This window comes from Crotalus tigris, unplaced genomic scaffold, assembly GCF_016545835.1.
Source record: "Crotalus tigris isolate CLP2741 ecotype Arizona unplaced genomic scaffold, ASM1654583v1 scf7180000017585.4430047, whole genome shotgun sequence".
In the NCBI taxonomy this organism is placed as follows: Eukaryota; Metazoa; Chordata; class Lepidosauria; order Squamata; family Viperidae; genus Crotalus; species Crotalus tigris.
In genome coordinates this window covers 717,403-738,447 of record NW_024096493.1, presented here as the reverse complement: position 1 = coordinate 738,447, position 21,045 = coordinate 717,403, and the positions used below count along the sequence as shown (strand labels likewise).

General features: G+C 37.6%; 1 long non-coding RNA gene across 1 annotated transcript; it reads left to right on the top strand.

Annotated features, from left to right (window-relative positions):
* The first annotated feature begins 600 nt into the window (after window positions 1-600).
* Window positions 601-20,831, top strand: LOC120315951. Its single transcript, XR_005558831.1, has 3 exons — window positions 601-657; window positions 8,239-8,355; window positions 18,876-20,831. It is a non-coding gene; the product is annotated as an uncharacterized LOC120315951 (long non-coding RNA).
* The last annotated feature ends 214 nt before the right edge of the window (window positions 20,832-21,045 follow it).

Here is a 21,045-nt window from a genome sequence, read left to right as displayed (position 1 = left end):
CAGTTGTGGTTAAAAGAAAAAAAAAATCCAAAGCAAACAAGCGTGTGCCTCATTTATGAATACGATATAATCTCTTTGGTTTCCAAAACTCTTGAGGAAGTAAAAATAAGTGCTATTCTCTTTGAGGCAATAAAACAAATCAAGACTACAGTTCCTGAAAATGCTTTCTAATCCATATAGTGTATTATTCTGAACAAACACACAGTCATAAATCCAGCACATTAGGGTGCTGGGAGTATCTTCTGTATCTTTCCGTTTAGAAATTAAATCCCAAATACAGAATAATAGAGTTGGAAAAGACCTTGGAGGCCTTCGAGATCAACACCTTGCTCAGGTGGATTAATTGCTCTCAACACATGTATTTTTATTAAGGTGACCAACCGTCCTCCTTTAGGGAGGACAGTCTTCCTTTTGTGAGTTCTATCCTCCCTCGAAAAGTATCCTCCTACATGTCCTCCTTTTCGATATTTGAAGACTAATCTGCAGGGCTTTTTTTTTTTTCTCACAGAACACTCAGAACGGCATTCTGGCACCTTTCTTTGATGTTTTTTTTTTCAACTTTTGCATGAGCTGTGCTACTCCCCCTATTGGCTTTCGAAAGCCAACAGGAATTGCTGCTGAGCGCGCCAAAACATCCGGCCGGCAAACTTTGCACATGTAAGTTGTCTGCAGCGAAGGTGAATTGGCAGGAACTTTGCACCCCTCCCTGCTACCCAACTACACCATCTCCTAGTTAGTCCCAAAGATACCTGGAGGAGACTGGAACGGTGATGCCACGGTAACTTTCTTTTGATCTTATGCCCTGCTAGGGCAATAATGGCTGCGGGCACAAGAGGCAGGGGGGAGGGGCTGCTGCAGGCGGGGGTGTGAGGGGCAGCGGTGGCCGGCTCCCCCCATACTGTGGGAGCCGCAGGGCTTGCTCTACACAGGGCTGTGCAGGATGGGCAGTGGTGCTGGCAGGGCGGCTGCAGGCAGGGTGTGTCAATGGCGGGCTGCCCCCGGGGCCGGAGCAGGTGCAGCTGGTGCTTTGGCACGGGCGCAGGATGTAAGCATAATTACAATATAAAATATTGTTGTTACAAATGTTTTTTATTATGCATTTATCATATTATAGTGTATTGTGTATTATTGTTGCAATGAATAATATATTTCTTTTATTTACGATATTTTTTTCTTCAATTTATTTGTGTCCTTTTCGTTGTAAAAAAGTTGGTCACCTTAATTTTTATCCCTTAACACACTTAGACAAATCTCAGCCTTACTATAAGCAATCTAAATCTACAAACCTTACCCTGTTCTTCATCACTCTGTTTAGACACTCTTGGATGAGGGAGCTTATTCATGCATGTCACATTCAGGACCAAACATGGATTCCAGCTCCATTCCTTTCATTCCCCTCTTCTTACTCCTCCTCCGTCTGATAACAACAACCAAGTGCAGTGTGAAAGTTCTTAGTTTTCCAAGTTTCCATCAAAAGGCGAAGAGCTACAGGCTCAGTGAGGAAGGAAAGCAGAATGTGTCAAGAGTCCTGCAATGGGAAAATCATGTGCATGTAGTTCTTCTGCTGATCAGTGTGGCAAGAAAAAAAGAAAGATATTTCCAGCCACATAAATCTGGGTAGATGCTATGCTGGGAATCTTTCCTTTGATTCTGGCCAGCTCTGAATTCTGTTCTTTCTTGGCTTGCATGACCTTTTTAGGGAAATTTGGTGACTATATTTTTCTACATGCCCAGTTCACAGAACAAGGTGGAAGGTTTTATACCTGGAGGTAGCAACACAAGCACATGCGCGTGCGTATGTGTATGCGCATGCACGCGCGCACACAGAGAGAGAGAGAGAGAGAAAGAGAGAGGACGATAAGACCAGAGGCCTCTATTAATCTAGTATATAAAGCAGTGCCTCAGAGTAAAGGCCTAGGTACACAAGGCAGTTCTGCAAAAGCAATTGGAAATTCCCTGCAGCTGCTTCGTAAATCCCCTTCATTCAGAGGTCATTGCTTGGTGTTTGCAGCCCAGGAACATCTCCACTGGCTACTCTGGATGCTTTTGTTTATATGACAGTTTTTATCCTGGTGCTAAGAGAACCCTGTCAGATGAAGTGTAAGCCACATTTACCTGTAAGTGCCCTATACTCGCTTGTGATGCCTAATCTCTTTTATTGATCCGACGAGCTGGTTTCTGGAGCCATTGATTTTCCTTGCTGTCAGTTTGTGGCTTTGACTCCTTAATGTTTATTTAGACCGGTCTCCATAAATTGCTTCTGGTGCGGAGGGCGAGGAAGGCAGCAGGAGGTCAGGGGTGTGTGTATACCTGTCCAGAAATATAAATCATGGCTTTTGTTCTTCACCGTTGTTTGTGAACAGTGTTTGCTAGGTGAATAAAAAGGAAGTCTTCTATGAAAACATGAAGAAACCATTACTAATTCCCCAGGGTCTGCAATTTTATTGCAGTCTCGGTTTTCAATTTTCTGTATCCTAATGGCACCCCTTGTTATCTGTTCAAACATGTAATGTTTCTTTTTGTTAAAGGGGAAGAGAAAAGGAGAATGAAAAGTAGGAGACAGAAGGGGGTGAGCGAGGAAAAATTGGAAGAAATATTGCTTGTTTGTGCACATAGAAATATATTCTGAAAACAGGGGGGAGCCTTGTTTGTTTGGGGCTCTTTTGCTTCCTTTCTTTTTATCTTTATCTTTCTTTATCTGTCTATCTATCTATATGTTTATGAATTCCAGCCTTTGAGGAAAACACTATGGCTCATCTTTGGTGGAACTATCATCGTTTTTCGAGATGAGCACCATCTGTGCCTGTCTCTGGTTGATGTCCAAAGCCTTTCCATTTTACCGGATGAATTGAGCCTCATTCAAAAATGGTGACACATTCTGCACAGGGTACTTTGTGAACTGGAGTGAACATGATCCCCACCTCTAACTATCCTGGCAGACTTAGGAATGGCTTTAATGAGGTATCTGTTCCGGATATAAATAATTCAAGGGCAAATCCAGAAAACTCCAAGGGGAAAGCCTCATACCTCATTATAACGGGGAGTTGTTAGAATACTAAGGCCTTAAATCATTGGAAAATGTTTTGCTGCAGCTAAGTCTCTGTTTTTCCCTCTCTCCCCCTATTGTAGGAATAAACATCATAGTCCGTACAAGTTGACAAGTGGTTCTCTTGAGACCTAGAGGACAATAATCAATAGAAGTACAGCTTCGGCCATTGCTGATGCAGAAAGACTGTGCACAGACAGAATAAATCATCAGAAGGAAGAGAGCCCTCTTTGAGTCCCATAAAGGAGCATCTTGCAGAAAATGCCTGCCTTGAAAACAAAACTCTTGGCCCTTTCCTCTGAGCTAGTTTGCAGCTCGCAGCCCCACATGCATCAGGCTCCAGAAAGTGCAAACTGTGTTGAAAAGATTTCCTCCTTCTGCAAACGTAATCCCATTTTGCATCATAGCGTACCTGCATGGAACTAGGTGGCTATGGCAGTTCTCAAGTCAGGCAAAGAAAGTTAGAGAAGGGTTAAGATCCCTTATTTATTTTTATTAGACTTGTGTCTGTGTTCCTCCAAAAAGCTTTTTCTAAATCATCACCTTCCTAATATATTTGAGATGAAACATCAGATAAGATACTTCCATATAAAAAAAGCTTCTGTAAATTAAGTCCTCTAATATGGCTCATATAACTGATGAAGATTTTGCCTTGTTTCTGCCTGCATTCATATTTTCTGCTCAAACAAGGGCTTGCTCACCAAGAAAGTACTTCTTCACCTCAGGACCAGTTTGTTGCTCATCTTGGTGGTATCCTTGCCAAGTCCAGTTGTTACACAGTCTTGATTTTAGTGAGCACTTGCTGAACATAGCCTCTACAGCTTCCCATAGGGCCTCACCATGCCCTGAAAACACATTCTCTACCATCACTGCTATCTAAACACTCAGGTGAAAAATGCTTATCAATGGGATTTTGGAGAACAGTGTCATCAGATACTAATGTGCCAAATCACAAAAGCCTTGCTAGATTTACTTCAGTTTGTTCACCTCCTCTCTGACTTTGTCAGAATCAGCGTGATATTTAAGAATATTTAAGAATAGTCATTACTTTTTTAAAATTAAGTTGTACAGATCAATAGACTGGAATGTTGTCAATTTGCCACTATTCCAAATTGTCAATGTTTCTGAGTGACACTAGCAGTGACTTAATACAAATGTGAAACAACATGTGGGAATGGACAGAATCCAGCAGGATGCAATTGGCCAGCAATTGGGTTATGGTATAGAAATCTTCATTTTCTCAGCCTGACAGGAAAAATAGCACTCCTATAATATAGCAGCCCTCAAGGGCCAAATCTGTGAGAGAATTAAGAATCCTTGATCATATTGAAAGCTATTGTATAGCAGCTATTATCCAACCTTGATATGGGTCATTTAGCAATTTGATAAAATCAGCTTTAAGAAACAGTTGTAAACCTGATATAAATTAATTGAGCTAATAAGTATTTTCAATTGTACTTAAAGGTCTAAATCTACCACCTTTCAATCATATTGATGAAAAAGAGTATATATGAGATTTTCTTGTAATTCTCAAGGCTGTTCAGTCAAGGAAGTTTCTCTCTAATTATTGTCTTCTTTAAGCAAGGAGGACAAGGTCCTTTAGCAAATTGCTATTAATCAGTATCTTTAAAGTTTATAAGTTTAATCCAAAACAAAAGCTATAACCAAGTTCTATATGCCAAACCTTTTCTAATATAGAAGTCAAAAGCAAAGTGAATAAAGCAAATAATTCAGGGCAGACCTTTTTTTTCCCTCCATTCCTCTTTTCCCAACCTAATGAAGAACTTCTGTGTCTTTTTTCCCTTTGGATTCACTTCACCCACTGATAGAAGTAGTTCTACATTTAATTTAGCTGCATCCTTGTTATTGGTTATTAACTACAGGAGTGATTTTAGTAGTATGCTTCCTGACATTACCAAACACTATGGCTATGAAGAACCCCAATAATTCTGGAGAAAGTTCATTCTCTTGACTTTCCCTATCAATTCATTAAAAAGAAGTTTCCTCTTTCAAAATTAAGGGACTTCCAAGTTTATATAAATATATAAATTTATTGCAATAATATTATGTTCTTTAAACAATCCAGTCATCTTTCCTTCCAAAAGATCCTGGATAGCATATACAATTAAACCAAGGTCATTTTATTGGCTGATTTTGTGAGTTCTAGGATATTTATTTAGAAAAAGATAGGAAACCTGGTGTTCTTCAAATATTTTAGATATTATTATTATGGATCATCGCACAGTCAGCCAGATGTTCAGACTGGATTTGGCATTTTGTCTACCTATCGAGTCCTTACCCAGGACCTGGGATAGGCAGATGTGGATGTTTGATGGTATTACAGATATCGTCGCAGGATGGAAGCAGTTCCTAATAAGGCTGCCTTTTGCAATTGACTAATAGCGAATTTGTCAATGCCAATGGTGTTCAAGTGGTGCTCCAGTTGTTTTGGGATTGCACCCAAGGAGCCTATTACTATTGGTACTACCCTTGCTTGCTTTTGCCACAGTCTTTCTATTTCTATTTGTAGGTCTTTGTATTTTGTTATCTTCTCCAGTTCTTTCTCTTCTATTCTGCTGTCTCCAGGCACTGCCACGTCCACTATCCAGACTTTTTTGTCTTTCTTATCGACAATTGTTAAGTCTGGGGTGTTATGTTGCAGGTGCTTGTCTGTTTGAATTCTGAAGTCCCAGAGCAGTTTAATTTTATCATTTTCTATGACTTTCTCTATTTTATGATCCCACCAGTTTTTGCTTACAGGCAAATGATATTTTTTGCAGACCTTCCAATGCACCATTGTTGCTACTTTGTCATGCCGCTGCTTGTAGTCAGTCTGGGCGATCTTCTTGCAACAGCTTATCAGGTGGTCCACTGTTTCTTCAGCTTTTTTGCATAGGCAGCACTTACTGTCTGTTGCTGTCTTCTCAATTTTGACTTTATGTGCATTTGTCCTTAAGGCTTGGTCTTGTGCAGCCAGAATTAGTCCCTCAGTCTCTTTCTTCAATTTTCCTGCTCTTAGCCATTGCCAGGTCTTGTTATTATCTGCTTTCTGAGCTATTTTTTTAATGTATTGGCCATGTAGTGCTTTGTCTTCCCATGCCTCTATTCTGTTCTTCATTTGATCTTTATTATTATTATTATGCAATCCCCAAAAACCTGGAGCACCACTTGAACACCATTGGCATTGGCAAATTCTCCATTAGTCAATTGCAAAAGGCGGCCTTAGTAGGAACTGCTACCATCCTGCGACAAATATCTGTAATACCATCAAACATCCACATCTGCCTATCCCAGGTCCTTGGTAAGGACTCGATAGGTAGACAAAATGTCAAATATAGTCTGAACTTCTGGTTGACTGTGTGATGATCCATAATAATAATGAGTCAGAACACTGGAAGACCTCAATATATTTTGCATTTTTACATACTTTGATCTGGATTCCTTGAACTGTATTTTTTTCACATAGGTAGCTGAAATGTGTAGGTTTCCTACAAAATGTCCTCTAGAACAGGGGTCTCTAACTCCATATCTGCAGACCATTGGGAACTGGGTTAAAATACAATATAGAATAATAGAGTTGGAAAGGACCTTGGAGGCCTTCTAGTCCAACCCCCTTATACTATTTCAGACAAATGATTGTCCAGTCTCTTCTTTAAAAAGTCCAGTGTTGGAGCATTCACAACTTCTGGAGGCAGTTGTTCCACTGATTAATTGTTCTAACTGTCAAGAAATTTCTTCTTAATTCTAGGTTGCTTCTCTCCTTGATTAGTTTCCATCCATTGCTTCTTGTCCTGCCTTCAGGTGTTCTTCTTTGTGGCAACCCCTGAGATATTGGAACACTGCTATCATGTCACCCCTAGTCCTTCTCTTATTAAACTCATTAACCACAAGATTAATTATTTCAGTTCTAACTGTGATAAATATTTACCTACTCTCTAAAGACTTGCTAATTTATGTTTCTATTGCTCATTTCTATACTTGATTCACTTAGTTTCCAGAAATTTCCAGAATTCTCTAAAATTGTTTTCTCCCTTTTAATTCAGTTTTCCTATGAAAGTGAAAAGGTTGCCTCCATGTAGATACAAAGTAGACCTACAATAGGTTGTGTCTACTTTGTCAAATGCCTTACTGAAGTCCAAGTAAATAATATCCACAGCATTCCTCTCATCCACTAATTTTGTCACCAGATCTCCCACAAAATTAATAGCAATTGAAGTCCAAAACATTTTGAAATGATCTGATTGTCTACAAAAATACATCTACAATGGAACATTAAATACAAAAAGTGTCCTCTACTGATTAGATTAATGGCTATTAGAGATTGTACAAAACCACTTGCTTATGGTATGACCATATGATTTTTGTTTCTGTAACTTCACTCAGAGCTCGTTCCAATACATGGCTGAACATTGTAGCTTGGCCTCCTTCAGTCTTATTCTTGCATGTTGCTGCTTAAGCTACTTTTTTGGGCCAAACTAGATAAGATTGTATGGAACCTTTGTTCTCTAAGCTTGATTGTTTTCTTGAAGATATTTCATTACCCAACTGGCTAGCATCATCAGTGTTCATAAGAACTGATGATGTTATCTAGTTGGGTAATAAACGAGCTCACATTTCAAGCCTGAGCTACAAATATTCTCTTCTATTAGATAAGATTGCTCATCATACAGATGACCAGAGAAGAAAGATACCCCAAGATTAATACTGGCAAAATATAAAGAAGGTTGGCCTCTTTTCACCATTTCAAAATGAACATTTAGAAACTTTCATTATGACTATGTTTTTTCCTTTATAAGAATTAATAGCACCTGTAAAGGAGGCAATTATAAATTAGCGTTTTTAAGGATATATTACTTGCTCGTGTGCTATAGTTCCAATTATGTTGCTTTTCAAACAGTTATTATTTAAACTGTTAAAAATTAAACCCTTTAATTGGGTTTAATTTAGCAGCTTATCTCATTTGGCCCATAGTCTTATGTATGTGTCTTTGAATTATATCTCCATTTTTGCTCTGCTTTCTTAAAGTATCTCTTAAAGATACTTAACATTTGGCACTAGTCTTCTTGTAATTTTGTTCTGTTATCCAGTTCCAAATTAATTGACATGTAGTCCAATAAAAGAATATACACTGCTTAATAACATCTTGGATTATGTGTTGGGTTTGATTGACACCGATGTTTCATTTCAATAAGGATACACAAGAGATTCTGAAGTTGCCAAAATAGCTCATCTTCCAGAACATCAGGAAGAAAGCAATTCTTCTGGTTTGCCATGAAAACAAGAAGACTGTTTACTAAAGCTTTTTACAGGTAGGTGAGTTTAGTTCAATATGTATCCTGAAATATTGGAATTATAGGCATTACTTGGGTTTAAGAATATCATACAGTCCATTTAGTCATACATTCATTACTACACAAATATGTTTTTTAAATGACTTCATTCTCCATTGATGAATGTTGAATGGCATGTTTCTTTAACAGTCTGCTTTTAGGAATGCAGAATAGGAAGCCATGCAATTTAAGTTTATTTTCTTGTGGAAAAGTAAAATCAAAAAATGTTTTCCCAACCATTTTTTTTCCACCTGATGTCAGAAGAAATGGCATTTGAGTTTTCCTTCATGAGTGGTATATATACTCCAGCAGTGACATGTTTTCAGATGTGCTAAGGAATAATAATTTCCTTAAGCCTATAAATAGTTAGCGTGTGCTCAGTTAGGATGAAACAGATGACCTAACAGAAGACTAAATCTTGGCTCTGTTGATTTGCAATGGACAAACTCTGCCAACAAAATTCTAGCCAGCTGGTTATTACAAATCTTCTTCTGCTAAGTCTGAGCAATTTTGTAGAGGTTTTTTGCCACATCCATTCATCTATCAATTGAAATTCCAAACAAAAACACATTTTGGGTGAGAATATATCACAGATGAAATGTCGGATGGCTCACTAGACTGGGGATAAAGCCAGCAACACTTACACATATATTAATTTGATTACATAGCCATATCTTCACATTATGAAGTACAGATTACATAATGTGAAGGACGAAAAACCATTGACCTGATGGTTTAGTTAAATAGGCAATTGAGAACAAGTTTAAAAGGCTTTGTTTAATCTAGGGTTTAAGCACTTTAGTTGTTGCTAAACTAGAAACTGTGAATACAGATAGTTCTTGACTTGCAACAATTCATTTAGTGACCATTCAAGGTTACAATAGAATGAAATAAAGTGACTTAGGACCATTTTTCATACTTACAACCTTTGCAACATCCTCATGGTCATGTAATCAAAATTCAGATGCTTGGCAACTGGTTCATATTTATGAAAGTCACTGTGTTCTATGGTCATGTGATCACCATTTGTGAACTTCTGACAAGCAAAGTCAATGGGGTAGTCAGATTCGCTTAACAACCGGTTTACTAACAACTTCAGTGATTCATTCAACAACTGTAGCAAAAAAATGTTGCAAAGTGGAGCAAAACACACTTAATAAATGTTTCACTTAACAACAGAAATGTTTGGGCTCAGTTGTGGTCATAAGTCAAGGATTGACTGTATACTAAGCTGTAAAATTTTAAGCTGCAGTTATTGACTTCTATTTTTTTCTCAGCATATTACAATAGTGAAGATAGTTTGATAGATAGTTTGATAGTTTGTATGTAGCTTAGGGACCGTCTGATCAGTAATAGCTAATAATAATAATAATAATAATAATAATAATAATAGTAAAGTTGGAAGGGACCTTGGAGGTCATCTAGTCCAACCCCCTGCTCGAGCAGGAAACCCTACACCATTTCGGACAAGTGGCTGTCCAGTCTCTTCTTAAAAACTTCCAGTGTTGGAGCATTTACTGCTTCTGGAGGCAAGCTGTTCCATTGATTAATTGTTCTCACTGTCAGGAAGTTTCTCCTTAGTTCTAGGTTGCTTCTCTCCTTGATTAGTTTCCACCCGTTGCTTCTTGTCCTGCCTTCAGGTGCTTTGGAAAATAGCTTAATTCCCTCTTCTTTATGGCAGCCCCTGAGATATTGGAATACTGCTATCATGTCCCCCCTTGTCCTTCTCTTCGTTAAACTAGACATACCCAATTCTAGCAACCGTTCCTTATATGTTTTAGCCTCCAGTCCCCTAATCATCTTTGTTGCTCTTCTCTGTACTCTTTCTAGAGTCTCAACATCTTTTTTACATCGTGGTGACCAAAACTGGATGCAGTATTCCAAGTGTGGCCTTACCAAGGCATTGAAGAGTGGTATTAATACTTCACGTGATCTTGATTCTATCCCTCTGTTAATGCAGCCTAGCACTGTGTTGTCCTTTTTGGCAGCTGCCGCACACTGCTGGCTCATATTTAAGTGATTGTCTACTAGGACTCCGAGGTCCCTCTCACAGTTACTACTATTGAGCATGGTGCCACCTATGCTGTACTTGTGCATTTGGTTTTTCTTGCCTAAATGTAGAACCTTGCTTTTTTCACCATTGAATTTCATTTTGTTAGTTAGTGCCCAGTGTTCAAGTCTGTCCAGATCCTTCTGTATCTTAAGCCTGTCTTCTGGAGTGTTGGCTATTCCTGCCAGCTTGGTGTCGTCTGCAAATTTGATGAGTTCCACATCTATCCCTTCATCCAAATCGTTGATGAAGATGTTGAAGAGTACTGGGGATGAGGACATTTAAGCTTGACTCAGAAATGCTAATTTCACCATTTGTAATAAAGTCATTCTGAGCATATAAAGTGCCAGCTTTGAAAAATATAAATAGAGATAGCTGGACAGTTTTAGATGCTAATGGAGACTTCTGGAGAACAAGAACCTATGTTTTCTGTGCATAGGGTCTTCATTCTCCAGTGTACTGAATTGTCATTTTATAGTACTTGTTCAGCCAACAATCTTTCTTTCTTCCATCATTTCCTATGTGGTTACATTTTACAATGCTCTGTTCATTGCCTATATGCTAGCAGCTAGAACAATGGGGACAGAAACATACTTCAAAGTTATGAAAATGATGCTTTTTATTAAATGAACTTATTAAGGTTGGTCACACAGTCAGACAGATGTTTAGATTGGCATTTTTATCCACACTGAATCCTTCACAAGGGCTTGGGAAAGGCAGATGTTGTTGTGGTGATTGTGTTAAAGGTGTCACTGCAGGATAAAAGCTGTTCCAAGTAAAGCTGCTTTTTGTAATTGACTGATGGTGTCAAGGCCAACAGTGCTGAAGTGGTGCTCCACACATTTTGGGATTGCATTATTATCTGATTACAACAATGTGAAGTCACAGTAGCCCATTCTTAACTGTGTTGGCCTTGATATGCATTCAGTTCTTCCCAAGAACTTAAGATGCTGTAATATCCTGTTATATGTGCAGATCCAAGCAGAGTGGTCTTTTGTAATTGACAGATGGAGATTTTGTCAATGTGCAGGTCTGTTAAAAGCCATCCAATTTTTTTTTTTTTTTTTTGGTATAGCACCCAGTGTGTGCCAATAACCATTGGGATCATCATGCCAGTTTATGCCATAATCTTTCACATTCAGTTTTCAAACCTTGATATTCTGTCATCTTTTCCAATGCTTTGTCTTCTATTGTACAGGTAATATTCTACTTATAGCCTCAACAGGACAAATAGCTGTACTCCCCACACACAATCATTTGACCATATTTTGAGCGCCCAGCAACTGGCCTGCATTTATGGCTGTTTGCAGTGTACACTGGTCATGTGACCATGATTTATGATATTTTTGCCAAAAACCCATGTTTGCTTCTGGGTTTGGGCAAAAAAGCCCAATAGCAAACAATGCATTTGCTTAATGATCACCACAAGAAAAGGATCATAAAATTAAGTGGGTGACCTGCTTCATGTCCATCATGATATACAATTATAATGGGCAGGCTCCATTGTAGTCATAAATTGAGGATTATCTGTACAGTCCCTTAGTACTGTCACATCAATTATTCACACTTTCTTTTTTTTTTTTTGACCACTATTAAATCTGATTTGTTATGAGCCAAGACTTTATCAATTTGTATTTGGGAATCCAGCAATATTTTAACCTGCTCATTTTGACCATTTTTTCAACTATATGTTCCCACCAATTTCTCATTATTGGCACCTAATAAGTTTTACAGGCATTCCAGTGAACTACTGTTTCTTCTATATCTCTGTGCAATCTGCACTTTGAATCATTTGATGAGTTTTCAGTTCTGGCCTTAATTGCATTAGATAGAATTATTATTATTATGTTGCTGTATAAATTCCTGTGCTTTATTTCTGGATGAAAAGCTTCACAAGTTTATAAATATCATAAAACACAAGCTAAAATGCCAGTACTATAAATTCCAGATATTCATATCATATAATAAACTTATCTCCAAAGCTATCTATACTACACTGGTTGAAAAGCATAACAAAATTCTAGGCAGTTTCCTCCAATCAGAAGCTCCATGCAGCTTTCAGACAGAACTGGAGCTAGACCCTTAGTCTTTAATGTTGTACATCAAGGATGTACAGTCTTTTGTGTCATTAGACTTTGAGTAGCATACTGGGAGTCTCAATCAAATAGCACTGGAAATTAGTCAAAACAGTGAAATACAATGTAATTGAATTTTAATTAACTGATGGTGTTTAACAAATTTTGTCTACTATCACATTCAATATTTAATGCTCAGGATGCCACACCCAGATATTGTAGGTGACCTTGAGTTGCATTGCCAAGGGCAATCAGATCATGAAACATTAGAGGTATAAAATGCACAGCCTGCCCCATAACTCAGTATCAGAATGGCAAGGTTGCTAAGTTGCATTTTTAAAGCTTTTACCTTAAGGGCAACTTTTGGGTTTCTACACAACAGAATCTAGGGAGCCCTTCTACCAAACTAATCCACCATAGTTCAGCATGGACCAGCATGGTGATACTCCAGATCTGGGATATACTGAAGTTGGACCTGTCTGAAAAATGTGCAGTCTAAATGTTAAAAAACAAGAATGGCTGGCACTTGAGAAGAAGAGAAGGGGCAGGGAAATCAAAGAGCAATGCACATAAACAACCCAGTAATTGTCAGTGGATGTTGCCCATTTAGTTTCTGTAATTACATAGGGAGTTGATTTGTCACAGTTTTTCTGCATCATTGAACTGACACGGGAAAGATACATGTGTGGTCTAGTCAAGGAGAAGAAATTTTCCAGGAAAGCATGACATCATCTTTGTTCTTATTATCTCTAACCAATTTTGACAACTTTTAATGTACTGTATGAACTGAAACAGAAAACACATGCAGAATGAGAAGCACCTACACAATAAATAAACCCCTTCTGGCAGCATTCCATAAAAATTAACAGACAGTGTTGATAGATTGTTGGGTGCAATCCACTCTCATGTAAGTTTTCTCAAAAGCAAGTGTCTTCAATGAGTGTCATTTAGCATCACAGGGAATGCAGTTCCATGAACAACATGAGAACAGAGACTAATTATATGGATGTTCCATGGAGGATTTTACCCAATGGATTTTTGACTCAGTAAAAAACAAGAAGCCACATACATTTAACTCTGCCCATCAGAGGTGATTCTTTTAAATGATGTGAAAGAGCTCTTCACAGGAGATAAAATGAGTCCTGTGTCTCTAAAACAGCATTAAGAAGATTGAAAAGTAGATTCATTTGACCTTGGGTCATATTCGTGGCTTCACAATGACTTAAACTAGGACCCAGAAAGGCCTCTGAAAAAATATAACCATTTTGGATTGGTAAAATTACCTACTTGAGTAAAGGTTGGGTGTGGGAACTTATTATAATGTATTGTGAACAAGATTGTTTAGCACCATAGGAATACCACACCTGCAGCGACTGTACCCAACTGACAGCTTCTCTCTTTAGAAGAAAGAGAAACATTGTTCTAATGTGCACAGAACATATGCTAATCAGCTGTACTCTTCAGGCACAAATGAGATAATGTGCTCATTGTTTAGACACTGGAATTGTTCATTACAAAATGACACAGTGTTTGCCAATTTTGTCTTCATTATGAATGTAAATATTAACTGGTGATATGCAAAAGAATACAAAAAGTCAACAGCAATTAATTGGCTTCTGCAGTAATTAGCAACTGTAAAGCAAACACTTAGGAGCCGTTGTAATTATCTGCATTAGGAATACACCTCCTGTACAGATCTAATTAGCAATTTAAATAGTTCAGAAATTATATGCCTCTTGCCTTTACACTCCCTGAAGTACCGTTCATTAATGGGGAGAAAAGATTGCTAGTAAATGTCATTCGCATTGTCTCACATTAAGAGCTCTACATCAAAGCTTGCCTCCCGCCAAACACACAGAAACTATAGTTTGTGAAGAAACCGTACTATAAAATATAGCCATATCTTTGCAAAGTGGAAAATGTTTTTTGCTAAGAACTCAGGTTGTTTAAGAGGGGCTACCTTCATCCTTTATGCTACCCCCACCAGGGCTGGAGAGCCTCTTTAGTGTACTAATTAAGGCATCAGAATAAAAACTGGGAGTCTGCTGAGTTCTGCCTTGACCAGAAAGCCGACTGGATGATCTTGGGCCAGTCACTTTCTCTTTCCCCCTAGGAAGGAAGCAATGGCAAACCACTTCTGAAAAATCTTGTGAAGAAAACTCCAGGGATTTATCCAGGGACGCTCCAAGAATTGGACACAATTGAAAGGAAGGGGAAAAAAATAACTTGGACTACCAAATCTGGGTTAATCTGCCATCTAGGGCTTGTCTGGATTTTTGCAGCTCAGTTCTAGTGGCCATAATCTTAGCAATGGACCTTTACTGCATTTCTACTATCCGGTGGGACTGGTTGCAGGATTGTAAGGCTGCTTTATTTATAACATTTATACTGCCCATCAATATAGCTGTTTGGCTGGTTTGCAACAGGAAGGCATCCATAAAATGAAATGTTGACTCAAGGCCATTCACTGGTTTAGAAAAGAATTGATATAAAGCCATCAGAAACCATCAGAAAATAGTTCCAGCACAAACCCAGCAAAAGCATCTGTTTTAGGAAGAAAATGAAATCCTAAAATCAGCTAGGATTTTAAACATATACTAAAATGTATAACTAAAATGTGGGAGAACAAGCAGGTCTTTTCTTCCCATCTAGTGGATCAAAATGCAATTACCAGGAATAGCACAACCTAACCACCAAAAGAAACTACTTTAGTAAGGTCTCACCTCATCTGGTGGAGCCATAATCACTAGATCAAAGTTACACATTATGGGAACAAACCAAAATTGAGAGCTGCATCTGCTAGGACGGACCTGGGTATTTTATACCTCCTGCTGCATGTCCAGCCCCTTGCCTGTTCCTGTCCGGCCTACATGAGGTCAATCAAAAATTAGAAATCATATGCAAATAAGTATGCCACAGGAGGCAGGAGAAGAAGCTGAGTCATTGTGCATTGCTTCAGTTAGATGGCAGCCATAGGAGGGTGAGGAGGGAAAATATATTTCTGCACCTGCACAGTGGTCCTCTCCTCCCCTGAAGCAATCTGAAGAGTTGAGGTGATGGAGTTTGAGGACATCAGATCAGGTTATATTGATTCAGCCCTCTGCAACAGTTCCAGTTTCTCATGTGGCCTCTTGGGGAAAATTAATTGCCCATCCCTGTTCCATTTATTCCAATTTGTTCCATTTATACTTTTAATGCAAATATATTCAAACTTTCCAAAGCAACAGATGAACATAAATTTATTTATCTGACAGGATTTATACATCTCCAGATTTTGGATAGAGACGCGCGTACAAAAATAATTATTTAATTAATTAACCGATTCATCTCTAGAGCTGTCTTATGCAGCACATGTGTTAGCATTTTAGAAAGTTACAGGGCCAATTAAAGCTACAACTCTGGCTAACACAGTAAAAGCAATCATATCATAAAGTGCCTCAAAACAAATATCAGAATGAAAATGAAAGATAAAAGTATTATATTAAGGCAGAATGCCTAGAAAAATGTAGATAATTCTCACATCTGTTAAGGAAATAGAATAAAGCAAATTTAAAATTAGAGTAAAAAATATGAAAATCAGATTCATTGATGCCTAATTTGCTTTCATTTATCCCAATCTATCTATAAAAAATCTATTTTGAGGCTAGACACTTGGAGAAATTGCACAATGTAATCAGTGATTTTGATTTAGAATTCCTCAGAAATTTTTACCTCAATGGACTAACCCACTCATTTTAAATAGTTAAATAATTCATTTGTATTATATGTATTAAACCTTTAAAAAACAATGTTCTGCAGAAGAATGATAATACAAATACTATACTATAGAGGCAAAGCAGGGAGAACATCTGATTTTAAAAGTCATGGATATCAATGCAAAAGTGATTGGTAATGCTAAATTCGTTTATACATGCCAAGGTGTGTATGTGTGCGTGTGTGCGTGTGTGTGTGTGTGTGCGTGCGTGTGTGTGTGTGTATACAGTATGTATGTATGTACACATATATACGCAGACACATAGTGTCACATACACATATACATACACTTACTCATAGTAAATCAACAAAGGCAATCCAGTCTTTACAGGGATTTCCAGTATTTAAGATAAATCATAGAGAAGGTTTTTTCCTCACATACATGTTAAATATACTCCCGCTACTTCAGGATAGAAAGAGTGCTTTTCCCTAAGATGAGGAAAACCACAAATTACAAACTACTTCTTTTGCAGAAGATTTATTTCCAGAAAAATAGGACCTACCTTTATATATATCTGAACTGGCACATTCTGGAAGAAAAACTTAATTTTCCAGTAGACAGTTGAATGTTCCATGGTATGGTATGTTTGAATTTTGTATATAATTATTATTTATTTAATACATTTCTGTACTGGTTCCAATATACTTCCTTCTCAAGGTCTTCAACTCCCCAAATTCTCCAACCAGTTGGTATGTTGAAATCTATACATCTCAAAGTTGCCAGTGTTCAGAAACATTGGTTGTCAATACCATTATTAAAATTCAATTAAAGCAGTAGAAGATTGATGCCAACCCTCTAAGGCAGACCGCACTTGGAGACCAAAAACATATAAGCTAATATTACTTTTATTATAGGGTTACAGTAATGGAATCTTCCCTGCATGTGCTTCCTCCCTTTATTTTCATGAAAACTAGACAGAGTTATGCCTGAGATGCTGTCTCAAATTACATTTATGCCTCTGACTCAGATTTTTTTTATCTGAGTGTTGTCCTGCTCTTCTTCCTCTACCTCAAAGTTATTCCTTCTGCCCATTACAATTTCTAAGAACTTGTGCCACCATAGGAAATTCCTCTCCCCAAATAACTCACACAGGAAGGCAGTTTGATTTCCTCTAATCATCTCAGTGATCAGTCAGGCCTGTAGTGAAGGAAACAGACTGCCACATATACTTAAGATCTAACACAGGGGTAGTCAACCTTGGCTCTTTTATGACTCGTGGACTTCAATTCCCAGAATTCCTGACCCAGCTTAGGTTAGCTGGCTCAGGAATTCTGGGAGTTGAAGTCCACAAGTCATAAAAGAGCCAAGGTTGACTACCCCTGGTCTAACACATCAAAACCAAATCCTGAACTTGACTTGGTAGCCAATTGTCTGCCAGTTAGAATCTTTATGTTAGAATTTTTTTGATCACTTCTATGTGCATGTTTTCAGTAAGGCGTTTAAGGTATGCAAAATTAATTGATTTATGCAAATAAAGCACCATAGAAGATACTTTCAGATGAATCCAAGAATTTATTGGAAGAATTCAAATACCCAGATGTAAAACAAGCTAGCACCTGTGTTAAAATGTCCTTTAATAACAGAACAATGAAACAAGGGTGCTGGGGTCCATCACTGTACAATTTATCACAGCAGAGGTTTTCCAGGAAGCACCCGGAGCTCAGCGGTTTAGAGTTACACAGTTTTAACTTAGCTTGGAGTTCCAAAAGCTAAACCAGCAGAGTGGTTGCTGGTAAGGGTGATTGAATTCACATAGCTTTTGCGATCTAGTAAGAACTTTCCTTAGGAAATTCTTTAGCAATCCTACTGGAATCTCTGGACCAAAACTGAATAATATTTTTATAATGTACACAGACACCAACAAAGGTATTTCTGGGAGGAATTTTTACCACATACAAAAATAAGCCTTGCTCCTGCTTCATAACAAATAATTAATAGTCTCTTTGGATAGTGAGATTGATGGCATATTAATTTAATAAATAAAATAACAGAAAGTGGAGCTATGATAGACTCAGTATTCAAGCTTGGACTACTTTGGTCTAGTTTGGTCTAATGGTTATGGCACCAAGCAAAAAGTGGGAGACTGTGAATTCAAATCCTATCTTAGCCATGAAAGGCAACTGGATGTCCTTGGGCCAGTCACTCTCTCAGTTAAATCCACCTTATAGAGTTGTTGTTATAGGGAAAATAGAAGGAGGACTAAAAGGAGAGGCAACCTAGAACTAAGAAGAAATTTCCTGACAGTTAGAACAATTAATCAGTGGAAAAACCTGCCTTCAGAAGTTGTGAATGCTCCAACACTGGAAGTTTTTAAGAAGAGATTGGAATGGTGTAGGGTTTCCTGCCTGAGCAGGAGGTTGGACTAGATGACCTCCAAGGTCCCTTCCAACTCTATTATTATTATTGTTGTTGTTGTTTGTGGAATATGTTTGCTGCCTTGGTTATTTGTAAGAATAATAAAAGGCAGGATATAAATAAATAAAATTTCAAAGCTCTCCATAGCCAGTTGCCAAGTGAAGTTTAATGAGATAAAAAGAACTAGAATAGGAGTCACAACATAAGGAAGTCCTCTGCAATGATCTACTTGCCATTAACATATTTTTATCTATGTCAATTCCAGGTTTCAGTGGGAACTTACACCAGCACTTTGCTACTATGAGCTTCTATTCCCAGACAAAACATTGACATGTTGTTTGTGACGGACCACCCACAAAGGTGACACAATTATGCCCTTTGGCAAAACAGGAAAGGATTTGTATACCTCAGTTATAAATCTCATATATGCAAACACATACATGCATACATATGAACTAGGAGTTAAGCTGAATGTAAAATTCCATTAATTGCCAATATCCTATGTCTCATACAGTTTATGAAAAATGTAGGCAAATTAAGCTGCCAGCTAATAAAGTAATATTAATCAAGAAATATGATGGCAATGAGTGCCTTAACAGAATTTGTGTTGGCATTTCTCCTGATTCGTAATTTTCTCAAAAATATATTCTTAGTGATGAAAGAGATCTCTACATAGTAATAAAACTGGTTTAACTTTTATGAATAATGATTAAGACATACCAGACATATTTTAGGATGGCAATAAACAGAGTCATTTTATTGTGCAATGTATCAGCTCGCTTCAGAAGTTATTATAGTATGTTCTAATATGTTTTTATTTCCAGCAACTAGTCATAATATTAATAATAATAAGTTGACCAAAGAAACTCCAAAATATTCTTTGGACATGGTCCTTCAGTAGTAATTTGATCAGATCCAGAACTCAGGAACTACTATAAGTGTTAACTCTAGTTAGTCTTAGTCTGGCTAAAGAAGTTAAGTAGCATCAATTACATAGGTTATGTAGAATCAGTGCTGATTAATATTTGGATGAGATTCTTCTAGGCAACACAAATGTTGTAGACTAGATGGGAAATAAGACAATAACCAAACACTTCTTTATTGTTATGAAGAAAACTGCATGGATATATCCATTAAGCCATCTTTGGTTGAGCTCATCTTGAAGACGTTTTAATGTTTTATTAGTTTGAAACTGGAAGTTCAGATCCCAAATACCCATGATTCAATATCTGAAAAAAATAAATTAGTGACTTTGACATTTCATTAGTTTCATTTCTAACTAATTGGCCAGGACTAACTGTCTGAATTCATGGGTATCTACAAAAGGAGGGCAAGTGATAAAACATATTTCATAATGTCTTCCCTCTTTACTTTCTTGAAGTACAAAAGGCAGAATTTGACTCATGATACCATAAATCCTTTTTTAAATTTTGCCATCAGTGTGGAAGCCTCCTTTGTAATTAAAACCCATGGAAAACAGACAAAACAGACCAAACCCAAACTCAAATGAAATTAATCAGTAAATCCAAATGTCCCAATAATAAATCACATTAATGTGCAATGACTTGTGTGAGCAAGCAAGGCAAGCAATTTCAGCAAACAGTAGCTCAAAATGGCAGATTTTAATACCCCCCTTTCCCCAACACTCAAATGCAAAATAAGCCTTATTACTTGCAAAGAATAATATTTGTCTGATGAGTTCTTCTTTCCTTTGCCACCTTGTATTTTCTATGCTAAGACTGGTCAGTTGTCTGGCTGGTGATTTAGACACATTTTCTCAGCTGAACCAACTTTAAGATGTGTGGACTTCAGCTCCTGGAATTCCCTAGCTATTCTGGGAGTTAAACTCTACATATCTTAAAGTTGCTGAGATTAAGGAACATTAGTTCAAACCAAGAAATACAGTATCCATACTGAAGAAGCCAGCCCCAGGGAGTGTCCTCTAAAGGAGAAGAGTCTCTTCCTCCTCTTCTTTGTCCGTCCTCAAGATTTCCAACACAACTTCTGAAGGGTAGTTTTCCAAGTATTTTCAAAATGTATTCTAACAATATTCTAATTGTCGTTGTGTGTGTGGGGGGGGGATCCATTCAAAATTGTCATTTTTGAAAACTGGAACAGGTAAATATTCAAGGCAGTTTTTATTTTAATGTTGAGGACAATAGTAAAAAAGAAGGTACGTAAATGGGAAAAAATCCCTTGTGTCCTCCTTTTTATTTGGTACCATTTGATAAACAATGACTTGACCCAGAACCAGCACTTCAGACTTGATCTGTCAGACTGTTGAAAGTGTGAATAACTATAATAGGGTTTTGCCTACAGTCCATATCCTCTTCACTCCAGCATAATGGCCTGAGTTTTAATATATATTTATAATCTATTAAAGCAGCTTGAAGAACTCTAGGCATCTGGCAAAAATGCAAATTTCTTCAATTGAT